Genomic DNA, 26,092 nt, shown 5'->3' with positions numbered 1-26,092 from the left:
CTTTCCAGCATGTTTTGTTCAGCAAGCAAAATGGGCAAACTAAGGGTAAACATTCAGCAGGTTGTCAAGTTACTAATGGTTACTAGCTGAGAGTGTTGCTACCTAAGCTTTGTTACCTTTTAGCATGAAGTTGACAAAGACATGGGTGGTCATCATAGAGATTGGAGTCCATATAACAGCATCCTTATTAGACTGCGCAGAAAATCATGGGTCTGTGTGAAAAAGAGCACATTGAATGACCCCGACATGATTTGAACCTTCTGATCTGGAGTCAGACGCACTTCCGTTGCGCCACGAGGTCCCAGCTCAAAGCCTATAGCGCACCATGGTGCAATGCATACTTGTTCATCTTTGTGGCGCTCAAGACGCATTGGAACTCGGAGACAGGTGGTGGGCTGTGACTGTTGCGACTAGTGTCTGACATCTGGGCAAGAGCTCTTTCAGAGGACAAGGCACGAGCCCTTTAAAGGGATAACCTGCCTGGTTTCCCTTCCCTGGACATTAAGGGAGATTTTCAAGATCAAATGGTAGATCTCACCCCAGTGCGTGAGAGTGAAGCGTGGACAACTTATACCTGAAGCGCAACTCAGGGACTCAACTGCCTATGCGTTAGAACCATGGTTCAGCCTTCTTCTGGGTAACTTCACACATTTACCATTTGTACGAGGCCTTTGTGTCATTATACGTGTCAGACGATGGGCAATCAGTGGCAAAGGTGGCGTAAACCTGCTTTTTGCGAGGCATACAGAGCCAAGATTACACGTCAGTTTGTGGTGTGGAATTAACGTGTTTGTTAGAAATTTTGGTCTCCTTGTGCAGAAAAGCCAAGTTTAATTAAAAATGCTGATGCTATTCTACTTGTTCTCATACCATGACACGAAGGCATTCCTTGAACCAAGACAAGCCTCCAGAGTGAGCCTTACGAATAAGAGTTATGCTGGTAACGATTTCCAAGCGACATGCTGGTCAAAAGTGTGCTAGTTGTAAACAAAAATACGAACAAGGTCGTTAAACAGAAAGCACTGGGGTTAAGTTGATCTCAACTTAGAAACTGGCCAACATAATAGATAGGACCAAAGTTCAACATTCTCTTGGTTAACGTCACCATTTTACAGGTTTCACAAGAACCTTGTCTCTTTGTATGTCTCAGACTGAAGGCAGTCAGTGGGTAAAGAATTATGAAGGACAGACCTGTGGTTGAACCCTGTTGGTTTGTATCCTTGAATAGTGGTGCTGAGCTGTGTTAATAGTTTGTAGAAAGCCATGAGAACCAGATGGGATGGGCCCTTTCCAAGCCAAGGGCTGAGCACCATTTATGTCTGTGAGAACCGTTGAACTAGAGCGTCCACAGGCCTGACCTACAAGCTCCAGGGTAAAGTGCGCTCTCTCTCTCTCTTCTCGGGCACAGATAGCTCAGTTGGTAGAGCGTCAGACTTTTAATCTGAGGATCCAGGGTTCAAGTCCCTGTTTGGGTGTTGTAGTATCCTCCAGATCCTCTGAGAGGTCCAGTGAAACCATCTAAGGTGCCTCTTTCCAGCATGTTTTGTCCAGCAAGCAAAATGGGCAAACTAAGGGTAAACATTCAACAGGTTGTCAAGTTACTAATGGTTACTAGGTGAGAGTGTTGCTACATAAGCTTTGTTACCTTTTAGCATGAAGTTGACAAAGACATGGGTGGTCATCATAGAGATTGGAGTCCATATAACAGCATCCTTATTAGACTGCACAGAAAATAAATCATGGGTCTGTGTGAAAAAGAGCACATTGAATGACCCCGACATGATTTGAACCTTCTGATCTGGAGTCAGACGCACTTCCGTTGCGCCACGAGGTCCCAGCTCGAAGCCTATAGCGCATCATGGTGCAAGGCATACTTGTTCATCGGCGTGGCGATCAAGACGCATTGGAACTCGGAGACAGGTGGTGGGCTGTGACTGTTGCGACTAGTGTCTGACATCTGGGCAAGAGCTCTTTCAGAGGACAAGGCACGAGCCCTTTAAAGGCATAACCTGCCTGGTTTCCCTTCCCTGGACATTAAGGGAGATTTTCAAGATCAAATGGTAGATCTCACCCCAGTGCGTGAGAGTGAAGCGCGGACAACTTATACCTGAAGCGCAACTCAGGGACTCAACTGCCTATGCGATAGAACCATCGTTCAGCCTTCTTCTGGGTAACTTCACACATTTACCATTTGTACGAGGCCTTTGTGTCATTATACGTGTCAGACGATGGGCAATCAGTGGCAAAGGTGGCGTAAACCTGCTTTTTGCGAGGCATACAGAGCCAAGATTACACGTCAGTTTGTGGTGTGGAATTAACGTGTTTGTTAGAAATTTTGGTCTCCTTGTGCAGAAAAGCCAAGTTTAATTAAAAATGCTGATGCTATTCTACTTGTTCTCATACCATGACACGAAGGCATTCCTTGAACCAAGACAAGCCTCCAGAGTGAGCCTTACGAATAAGAGTTATGCTGGTAACGATTTCCAAGCGACATGCTGGTCAAAAGTGTGCTAGTTGTAAACAAAAATACGAACAAGGTCGTTAAACAGAAAGCACTGGGGTTAAGTTGATCTCAACTTAGAAACTGGCCAACATAATAGATAGGACCAAAGTTCAACATTCTCTTGGTTAACGTCACCATTTTACAGGTTTCACAAGAACCTTGTCTCTTTGTATGTCTCAGACTGCAGGCAGTCAGTGGGTAAAGAAGTATGAAGGACAGACCCATGGTTGAACCCTGTTGGTTTGTATCCTTGAATAGTGGTGCTGAGCTGTGTTAATAGTTTGTAGAAAGCCATGAGAACCAGATGGGATGGGCCCTTTCCAAGCCAAGGGCTGAGCACCATTTATGTCTGTGAGAACCGTTGAACTAGAGCGTCCACAGGCCTGACCTACAAGCTCCAGGGTAAAGTGCACTCTCTCTCTCTCTTCTCAGGCACAGATAGCTCAGTTGGTAGAGCGTCAGACTTTTAATCTGAGGATCCAGGGTTCAAGTCCCTGTTTGGGTGTTGTAGTATCCTCCAGATCCTCTGAGAGGTCCAGTGAAACCATCTAAGGTGCCTCTTTCCAGCATGTTTTGTCCAGCAAGCAAAATGGGCAAACTAAGGGTAAACATTCAACAGGTTGTCAAGTTACTAATGGTTACTAGGTGAGAGTGTTGCTACATAAGCTTTGTTACCTTTTAGCATGAAGTTGACAAAGACATGGGTGGTCATCATAGAGATTGGAGTCCATATAACAGCATCCTTATTAGACTGCACAGAAAATAAATCATGGGTCTGTGTGAAAAAGAGCACATTGAATGACCCCGACATGATTTGAACCTTCTGATCTGGAGTCAGACGCACTTCCGTTGCGCCACGAGGTCCCAGCTCGAAGCCTATAGCGCATCATGGTGCAAGGCATACTTGTTCATCGGCGTGGCGATCAAGACGCATTGGAACTCGGAGACAGGTGGTGGGCTGTGACTGTTGCGACTAGTGTCTGACATCTGGGCAAGAGCTCTTTCAGAGGACAAGGCACGAGCCCTTTAAAGGCATAACCTGGCTGGTTTCCCTTCCCTGGACATTAAGGGAGATTTTCAAGATCAAATGGTAGATCTCACCCCAGTGAGTGAGAGTGAAGCGTGGACAACTTATACCTGAAGCGCAACTCAGGGACTCAACTGCCTATGCGATAGAACCATGGTTCAGCCTTCTTCTGGGTAACTTCACACATTTACCATTTGTACGAGGCCTTTGTGTCATTATACGTGTCAGACGATGGGCAATCAGTGGCAAAGGTGGCGTAAACCTGCTTTTTGCGAGGCATACAGAGCCAAGATTACACGTCAGTTTGTGGTGTGGAATTAACGTGTTTGTTAGAAATTTTGGTCTCCTTGTGCAGAAAAGCCAAGTTTAATTAAAAATGCTGATGCTATTCTACTTGTTCTCATACCATGACACGAAGGCATTCCTTGAACCAAGACAAGCCTCCAGAGTGAGCCTTACGAATAAGAGTTATGCTGGTAACGATTTCCAAGCGACATGCTGGTCAAAAGTGTGCTAGTTGTAAACAAAAATACGAACAAGGTCGTTAAACAGAAAGCACTGGGGTTAAGTTGATCTCAACTTAGAAACTGGCCAACATAATAGATAGGACCAAAGTTCAACATTCTCTTGGTTAACGTCACCATTTTACAGGTTTCACAAGAACCTTGTCTCTTTGTATGTCTCAGACTGAAGGCAGTCAGTGGGTAAAGAATTATGAAGGACAGACCCGTGGTTGAACCCTGTTGGTTTGTATCCTTGAATAGTGGTGCTGAGCTGTGTTAATAGTTTGTAGAAAGCCATGAGAACCAGATGGGATGGGCCCTTTCCAAGCCAAGGGCTGAGCACCATTTATGTCTGTGAGAACCGTTGAACTAGAGCGTCCACAGGCCTGACCTACAAGCTCCAGGGTAAAGTGCGCTCTCTCTCTCTCTTCTCGGGCACAGATAGCTCAGTTGGTAGAGCGTCAGACTTTTAATCTGAGGATCCAGGGTTCAAGTCCCTGTTTGGGTGTTGTAGTATCCTCCAGATCCTCTGAGAGGTCCAGTGAAACCATCTAAGGTGCCTCTTTCCAGCATGTTTTGTCCAGCAAGCAAAATGGGCAAACTAAGGGTAAACATTCAACAGGTTGTCAAGTTACTAATGGTTACTAGGTGAGAGTGTTGCTACATAAGCTTTGTTACCTTTTAGCATGAAGTTGACAAAGACATGGGTGGTCATCATAGAGATTGGAGTCCATATAACAGCATCCTTATTAGACTGCACAGAAAATAAATCATGGGTCTGTGTGAAAAAGAGCACATTGAATGACCCCGACATGATTTGAACCTTCTGATCTGGAGTCAGACGCACTTCCGTTGCGCCACGAGGTCCCAGCTCGAAGCCTATAGCGCATCATGGTGCAAGGCATACTTGTTCATCGGCGTGGCGATCAAGACGCATTGGAACTCGGAGACAGGTGGTGGGCTGTGACTGTTGCGACTAGTGTCTGACATCTGGGCAAGAGCTCTTTCAGAGGACAAGGCACGAGCCCTTTAAAGGCATAACCTGCCTGGTTTCCCTTCCCTGGACATTAAGGGAGATTTTCAAGATCAAATGGTAGATCTCACCCCAGTGCGTGAGAGTGAAGCGCGGACAACTTATACCTGAAGCGCAACTCAGGGACTCAACTGCCTATGCGATAGAACCATCGTTCAGCCTTCTTCTGGGTAACTTCACACATTTACCATTTGTACGAGGCCTTTGTGTCATTATACGTGTCAGACGATGGGCAATCAGTGGCAAAGGTGGCGTAAACCTGCTTTTTGCGAGGCATACAGAGCCAAGATTACACGTCAGTTTGTGGTGTGGAATTAACGTGTTTGTTAGAAATTTTGGTCTCCTTGTGCAGAAAAGCCAAGTTTAATTAAAAATGCTGATGCTATTCTACTTGTTCTCATACCATGACACGAAGGCATTCCTTGAACCAAGACAAGCCTCCAGAGTGAGCCTTACGAATAAGAGTTATGCTGGTAACGATTTCCAAGCGACATGCTGGTCAAAAGTGTGCTAGTTGTAAACAAAAATACGAACAAGGTCGTTAAACAGAAAGCACTGGGGTTAAGTTGATCTCAACTTAGAAACTGGCCAACATAATAGATAGGACCAAAGTTCAACATTCTCTTGGTTAACGTCACCATTTTACAGGTTTCACAAGAACCTTGTCTCTTTGTATGTCTCAGACTGCAAGCAGTCAGTGGGTAAAGAAGTATGAAGGACAGACCCGTGGTTGAACCCTGTTGGTTTGTATCCTTGAATAGTGGTGCTGAGCTGTGTTAATAGTTTGTAGAAAGCCATGAGAACCAGATGGGATGGGCCCTTTCCAAGCCAAGGGCTGAGCACCATTTATGTCTGTGAGAACCGTTGAACTAGAGCGTCCACAGGCCTGACCTACAAGCTCCAGGGTAAAGTGCGCTCTCTCTCTTTCTTCTCAGGCACAGATAGCTCAGTTGGTAGAGCGTCAGACTTTTAATCTGAGGATCCAGGGTTCAAGTCCCTGTTTGGGTGTTGTAGTATCCTCCAGATCCTCTGAGAGGTCCAGTGAAACCATCTAAGGTGCCTCTTTCCAGCATGTTTTGTTCAGCAAGCAAAATGGGCAAACTAAGGGTAAACATTCAGCAGGTTGTCAAGTTACTAATGGTTACTAGGTGAGAGTGTTGCTACCTAAGCTTTGTTACCTTTTAGCATGAAGTTGACAAAGACATGGGTGGTCATCATAGAGATTGGAGTCCATATAACAGCATCCTTATTAGACTGCACAGAAAATAAATCATGGGTCTGTGTGAAAAAGAGCACATTGAATGACCCCGACATGATTTGAACCTTCTGATCTGGAGTCAGACGCACTTCCGTTGCGCCACGAGGTCCCAGCTCGAAGCCTATAGCGCATCATGGTGCAAGGCATACTTGTTCATCGGCGTGGCGATCAAGACGCATTGGAACTCGGAGACAGGTGGTGGGCTGTGACTGTTGCGACTAGTGTCTGATATCTGGGCAAGAGCTCTTTCAGAGGACAAGGCACGAGCCCTTTAAAGGCATAACCTGGCTGGTTTCCCTTCCCTGGACATTAAGGGAGATTTTCAAGATCAAATGGTAGATCTCACCCCAGTGAGTGAGAGTGAAGCGTGGACAACTTATACCTGAAGCGCAACTCAGGGACTCAACTGCCTATGCGATAGAACCATGGTTCAGCCTTCTTCTGGGTAACTTCACACATTTACCATTTGTACGAGGCCTTTGTGTCATTATACGTGTCAGACGATGGGCAATCAGTGGCAAAGGTGGCGTAAACCTGCTTTTTGCGAGGCATACAGAGCCAAGATTACACGTCAGTTTGTGGTGTGGAATTAACGTGTTTGTTAGAAATTTTGGTCTCCTTGTGCAGAAAAGCCAAGTTTAATTAAAAATGCTGATGCTATTCTACTTGTTCTCATACCATGACACGAAGGCATTCCTTGAACCAAGACAAGCCTCCAGAGTGAGCCTTACGAATAAGAGTTATGCTGGTAACGATTTCCAAGCGACATGCTGGTCAAAAGTGTGCTAGTTGTAAACAAAAATACGAACAAGGTCGTTAAACAGAAAGCACTGGGGTTAAGTTGATCTCAACTTAGAAACTGGCCAACATAATAGATAGGACCAAAGTTCAACATTCTCTTGGTTAACGTCACCATTTTACAGGTTTCACAAGAACCTTGTCTCTTTGTATGTCTCAGACTGCAGGCAGTCAGTGGGTAAAGAAGTATGAAGGACAGACCCGTGGTTGAACCCTGTTGGTTTGTATCCTTGAATAGTGGTGCTGAGCTGTGTTAATAGTTTGTAGAAAGCCATGAGAACCAGATGGGATGGGCCCTTTCCAAGCCAAGGGCTGAGCACCATTTATGTCTGTGAGAACCGTTGAACTAGAGCATCCACAGGCCTGACCTACAAGCTCAGTAGGTCAGGGCAATCAGTGGCAAAGGTGGCGTAAACCTGCTTTTTGCGAGGCATACAGAGCCAAGATTACACGTCAGTTTGTGGTGTGGAATTAACGTGTTTGTTAGAAATTTTGGTCTCCTTGTGCAGAAAAGCCAAGTTTAATTAAAAATGCTGATGCTATTCTACTTGTTCTCATACCATGACACGAAGGCATTCCTTGAACCAAGACAAGCCTCCAGAGTGAGCCTTACGAATAAGAGTTATGCTGGTAACGATTTCCAAGCGACATGCTGGTCAAAAGTGTGCTAGTTGTAAACAAAAATACGAACAAGGTCGTTAAACAGAAAGCACTGGGGTTAAGTTGATCTCAACTTAGAAACTGGCCAACATAATAGATAGGACCAAAGTTCAACATTCTCTTGGTTAACGTCACCATTTTACAGGTTTCACAAGAACCTTGTCTCTTTGTATGTCTCAGACTGCAGGCAGTCAGTGGGTAAAGAAGTATGAAGGACAGACCCATGGTTGAACCCTGTTGGTTTGTATCCTTGAATAGTGGTGCTGAGCTGTGTTAATAGTTTGTAGAAAGCCATGAGAACCAGATGGGATGGGCCCTTTCCAAGCCAAGGGCTGAGCACCATTTATGTCTGTGAGAACCGTTGAACTAGAGCGTCCACAGGCCTGACCTACAAGCTCCAGGGTAAAGTGCGCTCTCGCTTCTCGAGCCCAGATAGCTCAGTCGGTAGAGCGTCAGACTTTTAATCTGAGGGTCCAGGGTTCAAGTCCCTGTTTGGGTGTTGTAGTACCCTCCAGATCCTCTGAGAGGTCCAGTGAAACCATCTAAGGTGCCTCTTTCCAGCATGTTTTGTTCAGCAAGCAAAATGGGCAAACTAAGGGTAAACATTCAGCAGGTTGTCAAGTTACTAATGGTTACTAGGTGAGAGTGTTGCTACATAAGCTTTGTTACCTTTTAGCATGAAGTTGACAAAGACATGGGTGGTCATCATAGAGATTGGAGTCCATATAACAGCATCCTTATTAGACTGCACAGAAAATAAATCATGGGTCTGTGTGAAAAAGAGCACATTGAATGACCCCGACATGATTTGAACCTTCTGATCTGGAGTCAGACGCACTTCCGTTGCGCCACGAGGTCCCAGCTCAAAGCCTATAGCGCATCGTGGTGCAAGGCATACTTGTTCATCGGCGTGGCGATCAAGACGCATTGGAACTCGGAGACAGGTGGTGGGCTGTGACTGTTGCGACTAGTGTCTGACATCTGGGCAAGAGCTCTTTCAGAGGACAGGGCACAAGCCCTTTAAAGGGATAACCTGCCAGGTTTCCCTTCCCTGAACATTAAGGGAGATTTTCAAGATCAAATGGTAGATCTCACCCCAGTGCGTGAGAGTGAAGCGTGGACAACTTATACCTGAAGCGCAACTCAGGGACTCAAGTGTCTATGCGGTAGAACCATGGTTCAGCCTTCTTCTGGGTAACTTCACACATTTACCATTTGTACGAGGCCTTTGTGTCATTATACGTGTCAGACGATGGGCAATCAGTGGCAAAGGTGGCGTAAACCTGCTTTTTGCGAGGCATACAGAGCCAAGATTACACGTCAGTTTGTGGTGTGGAATTAACGTGTTTGTTAGAAATTTTGGTCTCCTTGTGCAGAAAAGCCAAGTTTAATTAAAAATGCTGATGCTATTCTACTTGTTCTCATACCATGACACGAAGGCATTCCTTGAACCAAGACAAGCCTCCAGAGTGAGCCTTACGAATAAGAGTTATGCTGGTAACGATTTCCAAGCGACATGCTGGTCAAAAGTGTGCTAGTTGTAAACAAAAATACGAACAAGGTCGTTAAACAGAAAGCACTGGGGTTAAGTTGATCTCAACTTAGAAACTGGCCAACATAATAGATAGGACCAAAGTTCAACATTCTCTTGGTTAACGTCACCATTTTACAGGTTTCACAAGAACCTTGTCTCTTTGTATGTCTCAGACTGCAGGCAGTCAGTGGGTAAAGAAGTATGAAGGACAGACCCATGGTTGAACCCTGTTGGTTTGTATCCTTGAATAGTGGTGCTGAGCTGTGTTAATAGTTTGTAGAAAGCCATGAGAACCAGATGGGATGGGCCCTTTCCAAGCCAAGGGCTGAGCACCATTTATGTCTGTGAGAACCGTTGAACTAGAGCGTCCACAGGCCTGACCTACAAGCTCCAGGGTAAAGTGCGCTCTCGCTTCTCGAGCCCAGATAGCTCAGTCGGTAGAGCGTCAGACTTTTAATCTGAGGGTCCAGGGTTCAAGTCCCTGTTTGGGTGTTGTAGTACCCTCCAGATCCTCTGAGAGGTCCAGTGAAACCATCTAAGGTGCCTCTTTCCAGCATGTTTTGTTCAGCAAGCAAAATGGGCAAACTAAGGGTAAACATTCAGCAGGTTGTCAAGTTACTAATGGTTACTAGGTGAGAGTGTTGCTACATAAGCTTTGTTACCTTTTAGCATGAAGTTGACAAAGACATGGGTGGTCATCATAGAGATTGGAGTCCATATAACAGCATCCTTATTAGACTGCACAGAAAATAAATCATGGGTCTGTGTGAAAAAGAGCACATTGAATGACCCCGACATGATTTGAACCTTCTGATCTGGAGTCAGACGCACTTCCGTTGCGCCACGAGGTCCCAGCTCAAAGCCTATAGCGCATCGTGGTGCAAGGCATACTTGTTCATCGGCGTGGCGATCAAGACGCATTGGAACTCGGAGACAGGTGGTGGGCTGTGACTGTTGCGACTAGTGTCTGACATCTGGGCAAGAGCTCTTTCAGAGGACAGGGCACAAGCCCTTTAAAGGGATAACCTGCCAGGTTTCCCTTCCCTGAACATTAAGGGAGATTTTCAAGATCAAATGGTAGATCTCACCCCAGTGCGTGAGAGTGAAGCGTGGACAACTTATACCTGAAGCGCAACTCAGGGACTCAAGTGTCTATGCGGTAGAACCATGGTTCAGCCTTCTTCTGGGTAACTTCACACATTTACCATTTGTACGAGGCCTTTGTGTCATTATACGTGTCAGACGATGGGCAATCAGTGGCAAAGGTGGCGTAAACCTGCTTTTTGCGAGGCATACAGAGCCAAGATTACACGTCAGTTTGTGGTGTGGAATTAACGTGTTTGTTAGAAATTTTGGTCTCCTTGTGCAGAAAAGCCAAGTTTAATTAAAAATGCTGATGCTATTCTACTTGTTCTCATACCATGACACGAAGGCATTCCTTGAACCAAGACAAGCCTCCAGAGTGAGCCTTACGAATAAGAGTTATGCTGGTAACGATTTCCAAGCGACATGCTGGTCAAAAGTGTGCTAGTTGTAAACAAAAATACGAACAAGGTCGTTAAACAGAAAGCACTGGGGTTAAGTTGATCTCAACTTAGAAACTGGCCAACATAATAGATAGGACCAAAGTTCAACATTCTCTTGGTTAACGTCACCATTTTACAGGTTTCACAAGAACCTTGTCTCTTTGTATGTCTCAGACTGAAGGCAGTCAGTGGGTAAAGAATTATGAAGGACAGACCCGTGGTTGAACCCTGTTGGTTTGTATCCTTGAATAGTGGTGCTGAGCTGTGTTAATAGTTTGTAGAAAGCCATGAGAACCAGATGGGATGGGCCCTTTCCAAGCCAAGGGCTGAGCACCATTTATGTCTGTGAGAACCGTTGAACTAGAGCGTCCACAGGCCTGACCTACAAGCTCCAGGGTAAAGTGCGCTCTCTCTCTCTCTTCTCGGGCACAGATAGCTCAGTTGGTAGAGCGTCAGACTTTTAATCTGAGGATCCAGGGTTCAAGTCCCTGTTTGGGTGTTGTAGTATCCTCCAGATCCTCTGAGAGGTCCAGTGAAACCATCTAAGGTGCCTCTTTCCAGCATGTTTTGTCCAGCAAGCAAAATGGGCAAACTAAGGGTAAACATTCAACAGGTTGTCAAGTTACTAATGGTTACTAGGTGAGAGTGTTGCTACATAAGCTTTGTTACCTTTTAGCATGAAGTTGACAAAGACATGGGTGGTCATCATAGAGATTGGAGTCCATATAACAGCATCCTTATTAGACTGCACAGAAAATAAATCATGGGTCTGTGTGAAAAAGAGCACATTGAATGACCCCGACATGATTTGAACCTTCTGATCTGGAGTCAGACGCACTTCCGTTGCGCCACGAGGTCCCAGCTCGAAGCCTATAGCGCATCATGGTGCAAGGCATACTTGTTCATCGGCGTGGCGATCAAGACGCATTGGAACTCGGAGACAGGTGGTGGGCTGTGACTGTTGCGACTAGTGTCTGACATCTGGGCAAGAGCTCTTTCAGAGGACAAGGCACGAGCCCTTTAAAGGCATAACCTGCCTGGTTTCCCTTCCCTGGACATTAAGGGAGATTTTCAAGATCAAATGGTAGATCTCACCCCAGTGCGTGAGAGTGAAGCGCGGACAACTTATACCTGAAGCGCAACTCAGGGACTCAACTGCCTATGCGATAGAACCATCGTTCAGCCTTCTTCTGGGTAACTTCACACATTTACCATTTGTACGAGGCCTTTGTGTCATTATACGTGTCAGACGATGGGCAATCAGTGGCAAAGGTGGCGTAAACCTGCTTTTTGCGAGGCATACAGAGCCAAGATTACACGTCAGTTTGTGGTGTGGAATTAACGTGTTTGTTAGAAATTTTGGTCTCCTTGTGCAGAAAAGCCAAGTTTAATTAAAAATGCTGATGCTATTCTACTTGTTCTCATACCATGACACGAAGGCATTCCTTGAACCAAGACAAGCCTCCAGAGTGAGCCTTACGAATAAGAGTTATGCTGGTAACGATTTCCAAGCGACATGCTGGTCAAAAGTGTGCTAGTTGTAAACAAAAATACGAACAAGGTCGTTAAACAGAAAGCACTGGGGTTAAGTTGATCTCAACTTAGAAACTGGCCAACATAATAGATAGGACCAAAGTTCAACATTCTCTTGGTTAACGTCACCATTTTACAGGTTTCACAAGAACCTTGTCTCTTTGTATGTCTCAGACTGCAAGCAGTCAGTGGGTAAAGAAGTATGAAGGACAGACCCGTGGTTGAACCCTGTTGGTTTGTATCCTTGAATAGTGGTGCTGAGCTGTGTTAATAGTTTGTAGAAAGCCATGAGAACCAGATGGGATGGGCCCTTTCCAAGCCAAGGGCTGAGCACCATTTATGTCTGTGAGAACCGTTGAACTAGAGCGTCCACAGGCCTGACCTACAAGCTCCAGGGTAAAGTGCGCTCTCTCTCTTTCTTCTCAGGCACAGATAGCTCAGTTGGTAGAGCGTCAGACTTTTAATCTGAGGATCCAGGGTTCAAGTCCCTGTTTGGGTGTTGTAGTATCCTCCAGATCCTCTGAGAGGTCCAGTGAAACCATCTAAGGTGCCTCTTTCCAGCATGTTTTGTTCAGCAAGCAAAATGGGCAAACTAAGGGTAAACATTCAGCAGGTTGTCAAGTTACTAATGGTTACTAGGTGAGAGTGTTGCTACCTAAGCTTTGTTACCTTTTAGCATGAAGTTGACAAAGACATGGGTGGTCATCATAGAGATTGGAGTCCATATAACAGCATCCTTATTAGACTGCACAGAAAATAAATCATGGGTCTGTGTGAAAAAGAGCACATTGAATGACCCCGACATGATTTGAACCTTCTGATCTGGAGTCAGACGCACTTCCGTTGCGCCACGAGGTCCCAGCTCGAAGCCTATAGCGCATCATGGTGCAAGGCATACTTGTTCATCGGCGTGGCGATCAAGACGCATTGGAACTCGGAGACAGGTGGTGGGCTGTGACTGTTGCGACTAGTGTCTGATATCTGGGCAAGAGCTCTTTCAGAGGACAAGGCACGAGCCCTTTAAAGGCATAACCTGGCTGGTTTCCCTTCCCTGGACATTAAGGGAGATTTTCAAGATCAAATGGTAGATCTCACCCCAGTGAGTGAGAGTGAAGCGTGGACAACTTATACCTGAAGCGCAACTCAGGGACTCAACTGCCTATGCGATAGAACCATGGTTCAGCCTTCTTCTGGGTAACTTCACACATTTACCATTTGTACGAGGCCTTTGTGTCATTATACGTGTCAGACGATGGGCAATCAGTGGCAAAGGTGGCGTAAACCTGCTTTTTGCGAGGCATACAGAGCCAAGATTACACGTCAGTTTGTGGTGTGGAATTAACGTGTTTGTTAGAAATTTTGGTCTCCTTGTGCAGAAAAGCCAAGTTTAATTAAAAATGCTGATGCTATTCTACTTGTTCTCATACCATGACACGAAGGCATTCCTTGAACCAAGACAAGCCTCCAGAGTGAGCCTTACGAATAAGAGTTATGCTGGTAACGATTTCCAAGCGACATGCTGGTCAAAAGTGTGCTAGTTGTAAACAAAAATACGAACAAGGTCGTTAAACAGAAAGCACTGGGGTTAAGTTGATCTCAACTTAGAAACTGGCCAACATAATAGATAGGACCAAAGTTCAACATTCTCTTGGTTAACGTCACCATTTTACAGGTTTCACAAGAACCTTGTCTCTTTGTATGTCTCAGACTGCAGGCAGTCAGTGGGTAAAGAAGTATGAAGGACAGACCCGTGGTTGAACCCTGTTGGTTTGTATCCTTGAATAGTGGTGCTGAGCTGTGTTAATAGTTTGTAGAAAGCCATGAGAACCAGATGGGATGGGCCCTTTCCAAGCCAAGGGCTGAGCACCATTTATGTCTGTGAGAACCGTTGAACTAGAGCATCCACAGGCCTGACCTACAAGCTCAGTAGGTCAGGGCAATCAGTGGCAAAGGTGGCGTAAACCTGCTTTTTGCGAGGCATACAGAGCCAAGATTACACGTCAGTTTGTGGTGTGGAATTAACGTGTTTGTTAGAAATTTTGGTCTCCTTGTGCAGAAAAGCCAAGTTTAATTAAAAATGCTGATGCTATTCTACTTGTTCTCATACCATGACACGAAGGCATTCCTTGAACCAAGACAAGCCTCCAGAGTGAGCCTTACGAATAAGAGTTATGCTGGTAACGATTTCCAAGCGACATGCTGGTCAAAAGTGTGCTAGTTGTAAACAAAAATACGAACAAGGTCGTTAAACAGAAAGCACTGGGGTTAAGTTGATCTCAACTTAGAAACTGGCCAACATAATAGATAGGACCAAAGTTCAACATTCTCTTGGTTAACGTCACCATTTTACAGGTTTCACAAGAACCTTGTCTCTTTGTATGTCTCAGACTGCAGGCAGTCAGTGGGTAAAGAAGTATGAAGGACAGACCCATGGTTGAACCCTGTTGGTTTGTATCCTTGAATAGTGGTGCTGAGCTGTGTTAATAGTTTGTAGAAAGCCATGAGAACCAGATGGGATGGGCCCTTTCCAAGCCAAGGGCTGAGCACCATTTATGTCTGTGAGAACCGTTGAACTAGAGCGTCCACAGGCCTGACCTACAAGCTCCAGGGTAAAGTGCGCTCTCGCTTCTCGAGCCCAGATAGCTCAGTCGGTAGAGCGTCAGACTTTTAATCTGAGGGTCCAGGGTTCAAGTCCCTGTTTGGGTGTTGTAGTACCCTCCAGATCCTCTGAGAGGTCCAGTGAAACCATCTAAGGTGCCTCTTTCCAGCATGTTTTGTTCAGCAAGCAAAATGGGCAAACTAAGGGTAAACATTCAGCAGGTTGTCAAGTTACTAATGGTTACTAGGTGAGAGTGTTGCTACATAAGCTTTGTTACCTTTTAGCATGAAGTTGACAAAGACATGGGTGGTCATCATAGAGATTGGAGTCCATATAACAGCATCCTTATTAGACTGCACAGAAAATAAATCATGGGTCTGTGTGAAAAAGAGCACATTGAATGACCCCGACATGATTTGAACCTTCTGATCTGGAGTCAGACGCACTTCCGTTGCGCCACGAGGTCCCAGCTCAAAGCCTATAGCGCATCGTGGTGCAAGGCATACTTGTTCATCGGCGTGGCGATCAAGACGCATTGGAACTCGGAGACAGGTGGTGGGCTGTGACTGTTGCGACTAGTGTCTGACATCTGGGCAAGAGCTCTTTCAGAGGACAGGGCACAAGCCCTTTAAAGGGATAACCTGCCAGGTTTCCCTTCCCTGAACATTAAGGGAGATTTTCAAGATCAAATGGTAGATCTCACCCCAGTGCGTGAGAGTGAAGCGTGGACAACTTATACCTGAAGCGCAACTCAGGGACTCAAGTGTCTATGCGGTAGAACCATGGTTCAGCCTTCTTCTGGGTAACTTCACACATTTACCATTTGTACGAGGCCTTTGTGTCATTATACGTGTCAGACGATGGGCAATCAGTGGCAAAGGTGGCGTAAACCTGCTTTTTGCGAGGCATACAGAGCCAAGATTACACGTCAGTTTGTGGTGTGGAATTAACGTGTTTGTTAGAAATTTTGGTCTCCTTGTGCAGAAAAGCCAAGTTTAATTAAAAATGCTGATGCTATTCTACTTGTTCTCATACCATGACACGAAGGCATTCCTTGAACCAAGACAAGCCTCCAGAGTGAGCCTTACGAATAAGAGTTATGCTGGTAACGATTTCCAAGCGACATGCTGGTCAAAAGTGTGCTAGTTGTAAACAAAAATACGAACAAGGTCGTTAAACAGAAAGCACTGGGGTTAAGTTGATCTCAACTTAGAAACTGGCCAACATAATAGATAGGACCAAAGTTCAACATTCTCTTGGTTAACGTCACCATTTTACAGGTTTCACAAGAACCTTGTCTCTTTGTATGTCTCAGACTGCAGGCAGTCAGTGGGTAAAGAAGTATGAAGGACAGACCCATGGTTGAACCCTGTTGGTTTGTATCCTTGAATAGTGGTGCTGAGCTGTGTTAATAGTTTGTAGAAAGCCATGAGAACCAGATGGGATGGGCCCTTTCCAAGCCAAGGGCTGAGCACCATTTATGTCTGTGAGAACCGTTGAACTAGAGCGTCCACAGGCCTGACCTACAAGCTCCAGGGTAAAGTGCGCTCTCGCTTCTCGAGCCCAGATAGCTCAGTCGGTAGAGCGTCAGACTTTTAATCTGAGGGTCCAGGGTTCAAGTCCCTGTTTGGGTGTTGTAGTACCCTCCAGATCCTCTGAGAGGTCCAGTGAAACCATCTAAGGTGCCTCTTTCCAGCATGTTTTGTTCAGCAAGCAAAATGGGCAAACTAAGGGTAAACATTCAGCAGGTTGTCAAGTTACTAATGGTTACTAGGTGAGAGTGTTGCTACATAAGCTTTGTTACCTTTTAGCATGAAGTTGACAAAGACATGGGTGGTCATCATAGAGATTGGAGTCCATATAACAGCATCCTTATTAGACTGCACAGAAAATAAATCATGGGTCTGTGTGAAAAAGAGCACATTGAATGACCCCGACATGATTTGAACCTTCTGATCTGGAGTCAGACGCACTTCCGTTGCGCCACGAGGTCCCAGCTCAAAGCCTATAGCGCATCGTGGTGCAAGGCATACTTGTTCATCGGCGTGGCGATCAAGACGCATTGGAACTCGGAGACAGGTGGTGGGCTGTGACTGTTGCGACTAGTGTCTGACATCTGGGCAAGAGCTCTTTCAGAGGACAGGGCACAAGCCCTTTAAAGGGATAACCTGCCAGGTTTCCCTTCCCTGAACATTAAGGGAGATTTTCAAGATCAAATGGTAGATCTCACCCCAGTGCGTGAGAGTGAAGCGTGGACAACTTATACCTGAAGCGCAACTCAGGGACTCAAGTGTCTATGCGGTAGAACCATGGTTCAGCCTTCTTCTGGGTAACTTCACACATTTACCATTTGTACGAGGCCTTTGTGTCATTATACGTGTCAGACGATGGGCAATCAGTGGCAAAGGTGGCGTAAACCTGCTTTTTGCGAGGCATACAGAGCCAAGATTACACGTCAGTTTGTGGTGTGGAATTAACGTGTTTGTTAGAAATTTTGGTCTCCTTGTGCAGAAAAGCCAAGTTTAATTAAAAATGCTGATGCTATTCTACTTGTTCTCATACCATGACACGAAGGCATTCCTTGAACCAAGACAAGCCTCCAGAGTGAGCCTTACGAATAAGAGTTATGCTGGTAACGATTTCCAAGCGACATGCTGGTCAAAAGTGTGCTAGTTGTAAACAAAAATACGAACAAGGTCGTTAAACAGAAAGCACTGGGGTTAAGTTGATCTCAACTTAGAAACTGGCCAACATAATAGATAGGACCAAAGTTCAACATTCTCTTGGTTAACGTCACCATTTTACAGGTTTCACAAGAACCTTGTCTCTTTGTATGTCTCAGACTGCAGGCAGTCAGTGGGTAAAGAAGTATGAAGGACAGACCCGTGGTTGAACCCTGTTGGTTTGTATCCTTGAATAGTGGTGCTGAGCTGTGTTAATAGTTTGTAGAAAGCCATGAGAACCAGATGGGATGGGCCCTTTCCAAGCCAAGGGCTGAGCACCATTTATGTCTGTGAGAACCGTTGAACTAGAGCATCCACAGGCCTGACCTACAAGCTCAGTAGGTCAGGGCAATCAGTGGCAAAGGTGGCGTAAACCTGCTTTTTGCGAGGCATACAGAGCCAAGATTACACGTCAGTTTGTGGTGTGGAATTAACGTGTTTGTTAGAAATTTTGGTCTCCTTGTGCAGAAAAGCCAAGTTTAATTAAAAATGCTGATGCTATTCTACTTGTTCTCATACCATGACACGAAGGCATTCCTTGAACCAAGACAAGCCTCCAGAGTGAGCCTTACGAATAAGAGTTATGCTGGTAACGATTTCCAAGCGACATGCTGGTCAAAAGTGTGCTAGTTGTAAACAAAAATACGAACAAGGTCGTTAAACAGAAAGCACTGGGGTTAAGTTGATCTCAACTTAGAAACTGGCCAACATAATAGATAGGACCAAAGTTCAACATTCTCTTGGTTAACGTCACCATTTTACAGGTTTCACAAGAACCTTGTCTCTTTGTATGTCTCAGACTGCAGGCAGTCAGTGGGTAAAGAAGTATGAAGGACAGACCCATGGTTGAACCCTGTTGGTTTGTATCCTTGAATAGTGGTGCTGAGCTGTGTTAATAGTTTGTAGAAAGCCATGAGAACCAGATGGGATGGGCCCTTTCCAAGCCAAGGGCTGAGCACCATTTATGTCTGTGAGAACCGTTGAACTAGAGCGTCCACAGGCCTGACCTACAAGCTCCAGGGTAAAGTGCGCTCTCGCTTCTCGAGCCCAGATAGCTCAGTCGGTAGAGCGTCAGACTTTTAATCTGAGGGTCCAGGGTTCAAGTCCCTGTTTGGGTGTTGTAGTACCCTCCAGATCCTCTGAGAGGTCCAGTGAAACCATCTAAGGTGCCTCTTTCCAGCATGTTTTGTTCAGCAAGCAAAATGGGCAAACTAAGGGTAAACATTCAGCAGGTTGTCAAGTTACTAATGGTTACTAGGTGAGAGTGTTGCTACATAAGCTTTGTTACCTTTTAGCATGAAGTTGACAAAGACATGGGTGGTCATCATAGAGATTGGAGTCCATATAACAGCATCCTTATTAGACTGCACAGAAAATAAATCATGGGTCTGTGTGAAAAAGAGCACATTGAATGACCCCGACATGATTTGAACCTTCTGATCTGGAGTCAGACGCACTTCCGTTGCGCCACGAGGTCCCAGCTCAAAGCCTATAGCGCATCGTGGTGCAAGGCATACTTGTTCATCGGCGTGGCGATCAAGACGCATTGGAACTCGGAGACAGGTGGTGGGCTGTGACTGTTGCGACTAGTGTCTGACATCTGGGCAAGAGCTCTTTCAGAGGACAGGGCACAAGCCCTTTAAAGGGATAACCTGCCAGGTTTCCCTTCCCTGAACATTAAGGGAGATTTTCAAGATCAAATGGTAGATCTCACCCCAGTGCGTGAGAGTGAAGCGTGGACAACTTATACCTGAAGCGCAACTCAGGGACTCAAGTGTCTATGCGGTAGAACCATGGTTCAGCCTTCTTCTGGGTAACTTCACACATTTACCATTTGTACGAGGCCTTTGTGTCATTATACGTGTCAGACGATGGGCAATCAGTGGCAAAGGTGGCGTAAACCTGCTTTTTGCGAGGCATACAGAGCCAAGATTACACGTCAGTTTGTGGTGTGGAATTAACGTGTTTGTTAGAAATTTTGGTCTCCTTGTGCAGAAAAGCCAAGTTTAATTAAAAATGCTGATGCTATTCTACTTGTTCTCATACCATGACACGAAGGCATTCCTTGAACCAAGACAAGCCTCCAGAGTGAGCCTTACGAATAAGAGTTATGCTGGTAACGATTTCCAAGCGACATGCTGGTCAAAAGTGTGCTAGTTGTAAACAAAAATACGAACAAGGTCGTTAAACAGAAAGCACTGGGGTTAAGTTGATCTCAACTTAGAAACTGGCCAACATAATAGATAGGACCAAAGTTCAACATTCTCTTGGTTAACGTCACCATTTTACAGGTTTCACAAGAACCTTGTCTCTTTGTATGTCTCAGACTGCAGGCAGTCAGTGGGTAAAGAAGTATGAAGGACAGACCCATGGTTGAACCCTGTTGGTTTGTATCCTTGAATAGTGGTGCTGAGCTGTGTTAATAGTTTGTAGAAAGCCATGAGAACCAGATGGGATGGGCCCTTTCCAAGCCAAGGGCTGAGCACCATTTATGTCTGTGAGAACCGTTGAACTAGAGCGTCCACAGGCCTGACCTACAAGCTCCAGGGTAAAGTGCGCTCTCGCTTCTCGAGCCCAGATAGCTCAGTCGGTAGAGCGTCAGACTTTTAATCTGAGGGTCCAGGGTTCAAGTCCCTGTTTGGGTGTTGTAGTACCCTCCAGATCCTCTGAGAGGTCCAGTGAAACCATCTAAGGTGCCTCTTTCCAGCATGTTTTGTTCAGCAAGCAAAATGGGCAAACTAAGGGTAAACATTCAGCAGGTTGTCAAGTTACTAATGGTTACTAGGTGAGAGTGTTGCTACATAAGCTTTGTTACCTTTTAGCATGAAGTTGACAAAGACATGGGTGGTCATCATAGAGATTGGAGTCCATATAACAGCATCCTTATTAGACTGCACAGAAAATAAATCATGGGTCTGTGTGAAAAAGAGCACATTGAATGACCCCGACATGATTTGAACCTTCTGATCTGGAGTCAGACGCACTTCCGTTGCGCCACGAGGTCCCAGCTCAAAGCCTATAGCGCATCGTGGTGCAAGGCATACTTGTTCATCGGCATGGCGATCAAGACGCATTGGAACTCGGAGACAGGTGGTGGGCTGTGACTGTTGCGACTAGTGTCTGACATCTGGGCAAGAGCTCTTTCAGAGGACAGGGCACAAGCCCTTTAAAGGGATAACCTGCCAGGTTTCCCTTCCCTGAACATTAAGGGAGATTTTCAAGATCAAATGGTAGATCTCACCCCAGTGCGTGAGAGTGAAGCGTGGACAACTTATACCTGAAGCGCAACTCAGGGACTCAAGTGTCTATGCGGTAGAACCATGGTTCAGCCTTCTTCTGGGTAACTTCACACATTTACCATTTGTACGAGGCCTTTGTGTCATTATACGTGTCAGACGATGGGCAATCAGTGGCAAAGGTGGCGTAAACCTGCTTTTTGCGAGGCATACAGAGCCAAGATTACACGTCAGTTTGTGGTGTGGAATTAACGTGTTTGTTAGAAATTTTGGTCTCCTTGTGCAGAAAAGCCAAGTTTAATTAAAAATGCTGATGCTATTCTACTTGTTCTCATACCATGACACGAAGGCATTCCTTGAACCAAGACAAGCCTTCAGAGTGCGCCTTACGAATAAGAGTTATGCTGGTAACGATTTCCAAGCGACATGCTGGTCAAAAGTGTGCTAGTTGTAAACAAAAATACGAACAAGGTCGTTAAACAGAAAGCACTGGGGTTAAGTTGATCTCAACTTAGAAACTGGCCAACATAACAGATAGGACCAAAGTTCAACATTCTCTTGGTTAACGTCACCATTTTACAGGTTTCACAAGAACCTTGTCTCTTTGTATGTCTCAGACTGCAGGCAGTCAGTGGGTAAAGAAGTATGAAGGACAGACCCGTGGTTGAACCCTGTTGGTTTGTATCCTTGAATAGTGGTGCTGAGCTGTGTTAATAGTTTGTAGAAAGCCATGAGAACCAGATGGGATGGGCCCTTTCCAAGCCAAGGGCTGAGCACCATTTATGTCTGTGAGAACCGTTGAACTAGAGCGTCCACAGGCCTGACCTACAAGCTCCAGGGTAAAGTGCGCTCTCTCTCTCTCTTCTCGGGCACAGATAGCTCAGTTGGTAGAGCGTCAGACTTTTAATCTGAGGATCCAGGGTTCAAGTCCCTGTTTGGGTGTTGTAGTATCCTCCAGATCCTCTGAGAGGTCCAGTGAAACCATCTAAGGTGCCTCTTTCCAGCATGTTTTGTCCAGCAAGCAAAATGGGCAAACTAAGGGTAAACATTCAACAGGTTGTCAAGTTACTAATGGTTACTAGGTGAGAGTGTTGCTACATAAGCTTTGTTACCTTTTAGCATGAAGTTGACAAAGACATGGGTGGTCATCATAGAGATTGGAGTCCATATAACAGCATCCTTATTAGACTGCACAGAAAATAAATCATGGGTCTGTGTGAAAAAGAGCACATTGAATGACCCCGACATGATTTGAACCTTCTGATCTGGAGTCAGACGCACTTCCGTTGCGCCACGAGGTCCCAGCTCGAAGCCTATAGCGCATCATGGTGCAAGGCATACTTGTTCATCGGCGTGGCGATCAAGACGCATTGGAACTCGGAGACAGGTGGTGGGCTGTGACTGTTGCGACTAGTGTCTGACATCTGGGCAAGAGCTCTTTCAGAGGACAAGGCACGAGCCCTTTAAAGGCATAACCTGCCTGGTTTCCCTTCCCTGGACATTAAGGGAGATTTTCAAGATCAAATGGTAGATCTCACCCCAGTGCGTGAGAGTGAAGCGCGGACAACTTATACCTGAAGCGCAACTCAGGGACTCAACTGCCTATGCGATAGAACCATCGTTCAGCCTTCTTCTGGGTAACTTCACACATTTACCATTTGTACGAGGCCTTTGTGTCATTATACGTGTCAGACGATGGGCAATCAGTGGCAAAGGTGGCGTAAACCTGCTTTTTGCGAGGCATACAGAGCCAAGATTACACGTCAGTTTGTGGTGTGGAATTAACGTGTTTGTTAGAAATTTTGGTCTCCTTGTGCAGAAAAGCCAAGTTTAATTAAAAATGCTGATGCTATTCTACTTGTTCTCATACCATGACACGAAGGCATTCCTTGAACCAAGACAAGCCTCCAGAGTGAGCCTTACGAATAAGAGTTATGCTGGTAACGATTTCCAAGCGACATGCTGGTCAAAAGTGTGCTAGTTGTAAACAAAAATACGAACAAGGTCGTTAAACAGAAAGCACTGGGGTTAAGTTGATCTCAACTTAGAAACTGGCCAACATAATAGATAGGACCAAAGTTCAACATTCTCTTGGTTAACGTCACCATTTTACAGGTTTCACAAGAACCTTGTCTCTTTGTATGTCTCAGACTGCAAGCAGTCAGTGGGTAAAGAAGTATGAAGGACAGACCCGTGGTTGAACCCTGTTGGTTTGTATCCTTGAATAGTGGTGCTGAGCTGTGTTAATAGTTTGTAGAAAGCCATGAGAACCAGATGGGATGGGCCCTTTCCAAGCCAAGGGCTGAGCACCATTTATGTCTGTGAGAACCGTTGAACTAGAGCGTCCACAGGCCTGACCTACAAGCTCCAGGGTAAAGTGCGCTCTCTCTCTTTCTTCTCAGGCACAGATAGCTCAGTTGGTAGAGCGTCAGACTTTTAATCTGAGGATCCAGGGTTCAAGTCCCTGTTTGGGTGTTGTAGTATCCTCCAGATCCTCTGAGAGGTCCAGTGAAACCATCTAAGGTGCCTCTTTCCAGCATGTTTTGTTCAGCAAGCAAAATGGGCAAACTAAGGGTAAACATTCAGCAGGTTGTCAAGTTACTAATGGTTACTAGGTGAGAGTGTTGCTACCTAAGCTTTGTTACCTTTTAGCATGAAGTTGACAAAGACATGGGTGGTCATCATAGAGATTGGAGTCCATATAACAGCATCCTTATTAGACTGCACAGAAAATAAATCATGGGTCTGTGTGAAAAAGAGCACATTGAATGACCCCGACATGATTTGAACCTTCTGATCTGGAGTCAGACGCACTTCCGTTGCGCCACGAGGTCCCAGCTCGAAGCCTATAGCGCATCATGGTGCAAGGCATACTTGTTCATCGGCGTGGCGATCAAGACGCATTGGAACTCGGAGACAGGTGGTGGGCTGTGACTGTTGCGACTAGTGTCTGATATCTGGGCAAGAGCTCTTTCAGAGGACAAGGCACGAGCCCTTTAAAGGCATAACCTGGCTGGTTTCCCTTCCCTGGACATTAAGGGAGATTTTCAAGATCAAATGGTAGATCTCACCCCAGTGAGTGAGAGTGAAGCGTGGACAACTTATACCTGAAGCGCAACTCAGGGACTCAACTGCCTATGCGATAGAACCATGGTTCAGCCTTCTTCTGGGTAACTTCACACATTTACCATTTGTACGAGGCCTTTGTGTCATTATACGTGTCAGACGATGGGCAATCAGTGGCAAAGGTGGCGTAAACCTGCTTTTTGCGAGGCATACAGAGCCAAGATTACACGTCAGTTTGTGGTGTGGAATTAACGTGTTTGTTAGAAATTTTGGTCTCCTTGTGCAGAAAAGCCAAGTTTAATTAAAAATGCTGATGCTATTCTACTTGTTCTCATACCATGACACGAAGGCATTCCTTGAACCAAGACAAGCCTCCAGAGTGAGCCTTACGAATAAGAGTTATGCTGGTAACGATTTCCAAGCGACATGCTGGTCAAAAGTGTGCTAGTTGTAAACAAAAATACGAACAAGGTCGTTAAACAGAAAGCACTGGGGTTAAGTTGATCTCAACTTAGAAACTGGCCAACATAATAGATAGGACCAAAGTTCAACATTCTCTTGGTTAACGTCACCATTTTACAGGTTTCACAAGAACCTTGTCTCTTTGTATGTCTCAGACTGCAGGCAGTCAGTGGGTAAAGAAGTATGAAGGACAGACCCGTGGTTGAACCCTGTTGGTTTGTATCCTTGAATAGTGGTGCTGAGCTGTGTTAATAGTTTGTAGAAAGCCATGAGAACCAGATGGGATGGGCCCTTTCCAAGCCAAGGGCTGAGCACCATTTATGTCTGTGAGAACCGTTGAACTAGAGCATCCACAGGCCTGACCTACAAGCTCAGTAGGTCAGGGCAATCAGTGGCAAAGGTGGCGTAAACCTGCTTTTTGCGAGGCATACAGAGCCAAGATTACACGTCAGTTTGTGGTGTGGAATTAACGTGTTTGTTAGAAATTTTGGTCTCCTTGTGCAGAAAAGCCAAGTTTAATTAAAAATGCTGATGCTATTCTACTTGTTCTCATACCATGACACGAAGGCATTCCTTGAACCAAGACAAGCCTCCAGAGTGAGCCTTACGAATAAGAGTTATGCTGGTAACGATTTCCAAGCGACATGCTGGTCAAAAGTGTGCTAGTTGTAAACAAAAATACGAACAAGGTCGTTAAACAGAAAGCACTGGGGTTAAGTTGATCTCAACTTAGAAACTGGCCAACATAATAGATAGGACCAAAGTTCAACATTCTCTTGGTTAACGTCACCATTTTACAGGTTTCACAAGAACCTTGTCTCTTTGTATGTCTCAGACTGCAGGCAGTCAGTGGGTAAAGAAGTATGAAGGACAGACCCATGGTTGAACCCTGTTGGTTTGTATCCTTGAATAGTGGTGCTGAGCTGTGTTAATAGTTTGTAGAAAGCCATGAGAACCAGATGGGATGGGCCCTTTCCAAGCCAAGGGCTGAGCACCATTTATGTCTGTGAGAACCGTTGAACTAGAGCGTCCACAGGCCTGACCTACAAGCTCCAGGGTAAAGTGCGCTCTCGCTTCTCGAGCCCAGATAGCTCAGTCGGTAGAGCGTCAGACTTTTAATCTGAGGGTCCAGGGTTCAAGTCCCTGTTTGGGTGTTGTAGTACCCTCCAGATCCTCTGAGAGGTCCAGTGAAACCATCTAAGGTGCCTCTTTCCAGCATGTTTTGTTCAGCAAGCAAAATGGGCAAACTAAGGGTAAACATTCAGCAGGTTGTCAAGTTACTAATGGTTACTAGGTGAGAGTGTTGCTACATAAGCTTTGTTACCTTTTAGCATGAAGTTGACAAAGACATGGGTGGTCATCATAGAGATTGGAGTCCATATAACAGCATCCTTATTAGACTGCACAGAAAATAAATCATGGGTCTGTGTGAAAAAGAGCACATTGAATGACCCCGACATGATTTGAACCTTCTGATCTGGAGTCAGACGCACTTCCGTTGCGCCACGAGGTCCCAGCTCAAAGCCTATAGCGCATCGTGGTGCAAGGCATACTTGTTCATCGGCGTGGCGATCAAGACGCATTGGAACTCGGAGACAGGTGGTGGGCTGTGACTGTTGCGACTAGTGTCT

At 45.6% G+C, this 26,092-nt stretch overlaps 7 non-coding genes across 7 annotated transcripts; all 7 read left to right on the top strand.

The window, feature by feature from the left end:
- The first annotated feature begins 8,208 nt into the window (after positions 1-8,208).
- Positions 8,209-8,281, top strand: trnak-uuu (transfer RNA lysine (anticodon UUU)). Its single transcript has one exon. It is a non-coding gene; the product is annotated as a tRNA-Lys (tRNA).
- Positions 8,282-9,735: 1,454 nt separating this feature from the next.
- On the top strand, positions 9,736-9,808 carry trnak-uuu (transfer RNA lysine (anticodon UUU)). Its single transcript has one exon. It is a non-coding gene; the product is annotated as a tRNA-Lys (tRNA).
- A 5,200-nt stretch (positions 9,809-15,008) lies between these two features.
- Positions 15,009-15,081, top strand: trnak-uuu (transfer RNA lysine (anticodon UUU)). The gene has a single exon. It is a non-coding gene; the product is annotated as a tRNA-Lys (tRNA).
- A 1,454-nt stretch (positions 15,082-16,535) lies between these two features.
- On the top strand, positions 16,536-16,608 carry trnak-uuu (transfer RNA lysine (anticodon UUU)). Its single transcript has one exon. It is a non-coding gene; the product is annotated as a tRNA-Lys (tRNA).
- A 2,134-nt stretch (positions 16,609-18,742) lies between these two features.
- trnak-uuu (transfer RNA lysine (anticodon UUU)) lies at positions 18,743-18,815 on the top strand. Its single transcript has one exon. It is a non-coding gene; the product is annotated as a tRNA-Lys (tRNA).
- Positions 18,816-20,269: 1,454 nt separating this feature from the next.
- On the top strand, positions 20,270-20,342 carry trnak-uuu (transfer RNA lysine (anticodon UUU)). The gene has a single exon. It is a non-coding gene; the product is annotated as a tRNA-Lys (tRNA).
- A 5,200-nt stretch (positions 20,343-25,542) lies between these two features.
- Positions 25,543-25,615, top strand: trnak-uuu (transfer RNA lysine (anticodon UUU)). The gene has a single exon. It is a non-coding gene; the product is annotated as a tRNA-Lys (tRNA).
- The last annotated feature ends 477 nt before the right edge of the window (positions 25,616-26,092 follow it).

Source organism: Ictalurus punctatus, unplaced genomic scaffold (genome assembly GCF_001660625.3).
Source record: "Ictalurus punctatus breed USDA103 unplaced genomic scaffold, Coco_2.0 tig00005687, whole genome shotgun sequence".
NCBI classification, from domain to species: Eukaryota; Metazoa; Chordata; class Actinopteri; order Siluriformes; family Ictaluridae; genus Ictalurus; species Ictalurus punctatus.
This window is presented reverse-complemented; position numbering and strand designations above follow the sequence as displayed.